Source organism: Platichthys flesus, chromosome 6 (genome assembly GCF_949316205.1).
Source record: "Platichthys flesus chromosome 6, fPlaFle2.1, whole genome shotgun sequence".
Taxonomy (NCBI): domain Eukaryota; kingdom Metazoa; phylum Chordata; class Actinopteri; order Pleuronectiformes; family Pleuronectidae; genus Platichthys; species Platichthys flesus.
The window spans coordinates 26745917-26752052 of NC_084950.1; the positions used below are offsets into that span (position 1 = coordinate 26745917).

At 40.4% G+C, this 6136-nt stretch overlaps 1 long non-coding RNA gene across 1 annotated transcript; it reads left to right on the top strand.

Moving 5' to 3' along the window:
- Positions 1–2903: 2903 nt before the first annotated feature.
- On the top strand, positions 2904–5713 carry LOC133955575 (uncharacterized). Its single transcript, XR_009920890.1, has 5 exons — positions 2904–2972; positions 3300–3482; positions 4106–4192; positions 4905–5052; positions 5289–5713. It is a non-coding gene; the product is annotated as an uncharacterized LOC133955575 (long non-coding RNA).
- Positions 5714–6136: the final 423 nt, after the last annotated feature.

The window sequence follows — 6136 nt, forward strand, 5'->3', positions numbered from 1 at the left end:
TCAAATAGTAACTTCTGGCCCTTCATTTTTGTCTGTGACTGAGCTCAGACCAGAGTGAAAAACCCTGTGGACTCATGTGCAATGCTACCTCCCACAGACAACACTGTGACAAGAGGGCCAGCTCCTCACTGCTGTAACCCGGAGAGAGAGTCTGGGTACAAGGAAGAGGCAAAGCAGAGGGAAGGTGTGTACTTTGAGTAGTTAAGAGCCAGATGGGATTTTAGAGTTAGTGGGAGACACAGGCTGGTGGAGGGATATACAGGGTGCAGCAAGAAAAGGGTGAACACATACAGAGCCAACACAGAAAGACCCAGCTACCAAAATGTTGCGTCTTTTTACAGAAACTGAGCCGGTTTACACTGACAAATAGGAGTCACTCTAAAACTCTTCACAAGAGAAAACCTTTGCCAAAACCCTTTTGTTTCACTAACAGACTGGAAACATTAGGGTGTGAGGAGATGTTTATTTATATCTACATTTGCCTATGTATGATCTTTTTATGGTTATGTTTTGTTTATGTCTTATTTTGTTTAATTGTTCTTATAGTGCTGGGTTTATTATTGTCCATGGTATGGTATTAAGTTGAAATGCACTTTTTGCAGTTTTTTATTCTACTATATACTTAATGTTGATTGTTGAACTTTGCAGCTGTGCATTTAAAAGCCTCTAGTTTGTCTGTTAGCTCACATCTTGAAAAACTAGTTCATTCTACAGTGCTTGATTTTAGAGGGCCAGTACAAATTTTATTCAAAATACCAAACTCATTTCTCCCATCACCTACGTTTTATAAATATTCAGAGTTGGTTCATAGAGTTAAGCATTGGAATGCATTTATCCTCAAGTCAGTTGCCATTATACTATATTATGCAGAAGCTCCAGAGTTATGTCAAAGTGTTATATTGCAGACACATCAACAGATTCTTCACTCTCAAAAAGCAACCCAGTCTCATCAGAAAACGTTCAGTGGCAACGTTGGTCCACTTGGAACGACGTTACCATCTCATAATCTGGCCTCTCAGATTGTGAGATGGTAACACTTAGTCCTCCCATTGTTTTGCATTGGCGTGTTCTCACGTCATGTGACTCACAAGCTCCCGTCTGCAGAGAGAAAAACATGGCGGATATTCCTTGTTTTTTCAGATAATAATATAATTTTGTAACTTAGTTTGGGCATAAAAATACATTCTGACACCATTTCTAGCGAGAAATGTGCTCTTTGATTCCACAGTCTTCAGCCAGTTCGTGCTTATGATAAATATTTTAATAGTTATCACAAATGTTTTTATCGTTGCTATGAGGGTTGCTATGACGCTGCCATGCGGATGTCAAACCACAGGCCTCCTTTCAGTCAAACTTGTAACAAACATGCCGCATGTGCTGGAGTGGACTCAATCCCCCAAGATGCCACAGGTTCCATTGATCTCAGCGAGTCAAGGAACTCAGTCTCCCAGAGGATGTAACAGGATGCTGCATGTCCTGGGGTCTGGGCAATGTCACACAAAGGTGTCAAGAACCACCAGGGTCAACTCCTATTGGTCACTCTGGTCCAAGACCTGTGAGGTCACCGGGGCCAATATAAGGATAGGTCTCCCCAAACTCTCTCTCTTTCTACAATCCTTCGAAGGCCAGCAGGCTGTCCAGCCTCTCTTCTCCTACATCGCCAAGGGGGGGGGGGGGGGGGGGGGGGGGGGGGCCTGGCTGATCCAGCTTCCTTCTCTATCCAACCCACAACCGGAGGTCAGAGGTGGGAAATCCCCTCGCCCTTCAAGTTCTACAAAACTCCTCGTAGCGACGCGATGTCCTGCAGGAAAACTTCAACCAGCATCTGAGCACACCGCTCAACAGAAACGCGAATGCAGAACTCTACGACCACAAAGCCAGGAGACGTCACAGAACTGCAAAGTGAACAGCAACTTCTTTTCCTCTTTTCCTCGGACTGGTAACATAATCTGGGCTTAATAATTATACTACGCTAAGCCAGACTGTTTATTTGATCGGTGTGAGTTTATAAGTTTGATATGTGGTGTGATATTGTGGCAACAAGTTATTTGAAAGTAATTGTTAGTTAGGCCCTTCACAGGCCTCCTTTGTAGGTCTCTCTGACTCTTGCATTATCTGATTAACATGTTCACAGACACACGCATAGTCTCCACCTAGTTGAACCTACCCCATAAAACAACCTCAGAAGAAGGGGGGGGGGGGCTCTTATCTTAGAGACCATTCTTTAAAGCATGCTAGTTTACATTCACACACACACACACACACCTCCTAGTTAGTTAGTTTGATTGTTTAGTAATTTGTGTTTTTATACTTTATTATGTTCATAATAAATGTTCTTCTTTCACAAATGTTCTGTCATTAATATTGCATAAGTGAATATTGCCAACCATTACACTGTTAAGAACTCCATAACCTTCATTGTTCATTATATAATCTTTAATGGTAAAATATTGAGATTTCTAATTGAACTAGATCTAAATGAGACTGATCTTAATCAATAAATTGGCTATCCTCTATGAAGGGTGGTGCCCCGCAAGAACTTTAACCAGTTAAAGTTAAGATTTAATATTAATATTTTAAATATTAATGTTTTATATTTTATTTTGATAACCACATTTTATTGAGTGCCTAAAGGCACACCATTCTATGGTAACACTTTTTACGTACTGTTGCACAACACGGAAGACCAGGCCACAGCGTGCTGTTAAAATCACCGTCCCTGCGTGGTGTCCTTCAGTGATCGTGAATGTTATTCATGTTATATAATATTAATATTTGAGGATAGATTACACCTCTAATGCGAGGGATCTTGCGAGTCTGTTTGTAGCGAGGCGGACCCGAGTGATCCACGGAGCGAGCGAGCGAGCGGAACTGACGTGTGGCTTTTAGTAAACATCCGGTCCTTAAACTCTGCGCTGCGTAATAACCACTGAGCGCTTGGAAGACAAACGATGTCATCTTCCTTCTGTCAGGTGAGTAGTTTATTGTTTTTAAAGATTGTTACGATCTAGGTTTACAGTCCGAGTGCTGAGACAGCGGATGCGAAGTCCGTTGATACACACAATGGATGCTAATCTTCAGCTAATACGCCATTGATAGCCACATGCTACTGCCCACCTTAGCCTGTGCTACCTGGGAGGTGAATACATGGTTGTTGAAACCAGTTCAAGACGCTTAGCTCATCATTGAGGGACGCTACAATATAAATATGAACATGAATTTGATTTATGAATGCGTTGCAATTCAGGAGTTGCAATTCATTTTATAAAACAATTGCTATGTTCTGTTTTTCAATCAAGGAGGATCCAAGTGAAGCTACAGGAGTTTCATTAACGTCAATAACTTGGACCGAACAATTTGTTTTGCTTGATGAAGAGCAGGAAGGGCAGCCTGGAGAGAAATAGAAGCCGGGTTGAGCCCACTACCATCATCCACGTACCAAGAGGAAGATGAGGGAGAGAAATGATCCTACCATTAAAGAGGTACTTTTAAGTTACATACCAGAAACACCATTTTATATAATGTGCCAAATATACATTTTATTAAATCCCCAAAGTACACTTGCTGAAATACAAGTAAAATATCACACTGAAAGAATTTTGATCAATCATGCTTCCCTGCTGTGATTGTTTAACTGGGAAAACAACTTTTTCCACAGGAAGGCAAGTAAATTTAAGGAATACATGTTCAAAGTTTTCCTCTGTTATGTATAATGATGACCCCCATCAAACATAATGTTAGCAATATTTACACCTTTAAATTTATACTGATTATTTCTGTCTACATTTATACATGAATTTGCCTTCATTAGGTTCTGAAAAGAGCGATGATGTATCGATCAGTGGGTGGCAGCACAAGACTCCGCAAACTAGTCTGTAAGCAAAGTAGACGAAGGCATCGAGGTTGCGGCCTGCCATCATTGTTATTTTGCTTAAGGGACTGAATATGTTTCATGCAGAAATATTAGCATTTCCCTTATATCTACCAAAACTGCTTGTTTCACAGACTGCAGTTTTGTTTTGATCCGATGTGGTGTGCAAATACAACCGTATCTGCAATGGGTTGTGGGGCATTAACATTTGTAACTCTAATTTTGTTTTGACAGACTGTGAAAAGTGCGTTGAGAACATCACCACTCTACAGGAAGACACAGTCCAGTAATGGGTGTCAGAAGTTCAATAGTGAACGACAGGTACTGTGGAAAAATGTGTGTCATTGTTGTACAATGTACGTTGACTCTGTTTACACAAGGTCAACACAAAAAGGTTTGATTGTAAACTGATATTGGTATGAATTTATGTTATTCTCCTCTTCACAAGAAACAAACAATCCAAATTACCTGCAGAACGCCGTTGATGGACGCTTCAGCTGCATCGTCAGACTGGCGAGACAGCAAGATGCCAACTTTAATGCAAATTTATTTGTGTAATATTCTGTGACCAAATGTATAGATAACTTTTTGTAGATTGTAAAAAAAGATAACCCATTTATTTAAAAAAACTACACTAGAATTACTGCACTGCGTTGTATGACTCCGCTAACCAGTGCAGTGTCCGTCTACATATTTCTACATATTTTCTCTCATATAAATGACACTGTATCTCTTGACAACTGAAACCATAAGTTGAGGTCAGTGTGGCCTTGACCTTTTGACTTAAAGACAAATACACAGTTAGACAATCCGAAAACATGCAGTTATTAGTGTAGTAAATTGGATTTTATTGGTGTTACATTGGACATCTTGTATGGGTGCACCAAAAAATATATTTGGTTTCACATTCTAGATGGCAATAAGCAGAGACATCAACTCAGGAAAAATATTTCTGTAGAAAAGAAAGCCCTGTATGTATACATACACACAAACGCACTATTGAGACGTTTTGTTTTTCATCATATATCCTCAGGCAATACTGTTGCATTTACTGAGACGGGACATGAGGGCCTACTCTGCGTGCTCAGAGTTCAAGCCCAGCAGGCTGCAGCGGGCCTGACATATTCTGGAACAGCAGCACAGTCTTTGGATGACTCCTCAGAAGATGAAAACATGGCGAGGTACTTCTCCACTGATGAAGAACTATGCGGGCTATGATTAGCTACACTCTCTTGCTATAAGGCTACTCTTGCTACTCCCTGGCAGCCTTAGGAAGGCATTAGCTTGCTGTTGGGAAGCTGTTAGCTTCAGCATTTTTTGTTATTAGCGGCCTGTCTGACGTTTATGTTTAAGAAAAATAAATCAGAGGGAACCATCTTTATAATTGAACACTATGGTTTGTTTGTGTGTTCTTCAGTTCTTCTCAAGAGAAGCAGTACAGGTGTGCCTCAGCTCCATGGTCCCTCCTGCAGCCTCCGCTCCTGATGCTAACCTGCTGTCTCCATCACACCAAGCAGCAGACATGTATTGACAGACCTTTCTCCAGAGCTGCCCCCTCCCTCTGGAACCCCCCTCTCCAAAACACTATTTGTGTCGTTTTTTTAAGTCTTATTTGCATGAGAATTGTTGATCATAACATTTCCAGCAGATGCCTTAATGTAATGTTTGTGCACAATAAATGACATTGATCATAACATAATGGTATTTCCTTGCACTTCTACACCATGATATTGGCAGATAAGATGCTGATTACATTAAAGCAGTGAATGCTCTGCTTTAAGCAACATAAACACACAATGATCCAATGGATCTGAAGTAGAATGGGCACATTACATTCTGTAGAGAATGCCTCAGTTATTGAAGTCAGAAAATAACTTTCTTTATCTGAGGTTCCAGTCATTTATAGTCACAGCAAAGCACACAGGTCTGGTTGTCTAGGGACACCATATCATATTGTTTAAGATGTGTAACATCAAGTTTGTGTATCAGTGCAAAATACACTAAAATTAGGTGATCCAGATGTTTCACAATGCAAACACAGAGGATAGCAATAGATGTTTGACCCAAATCAGTAGCTGTTAATCGGCCGCAGGACTTATTCAAACACATTAATACTACAATGAATGAGGTAGTTTTTTTTATAAATGGGTTATCTATTTTTACAATCTACAAAAAGTTATCTATGCATTTGGTCACAGAATGTTAAACAAATAAATTGGCATTAAAGTTGGCGTCTTGCCAGTCTGACGATGCAGCTGAAGCGTC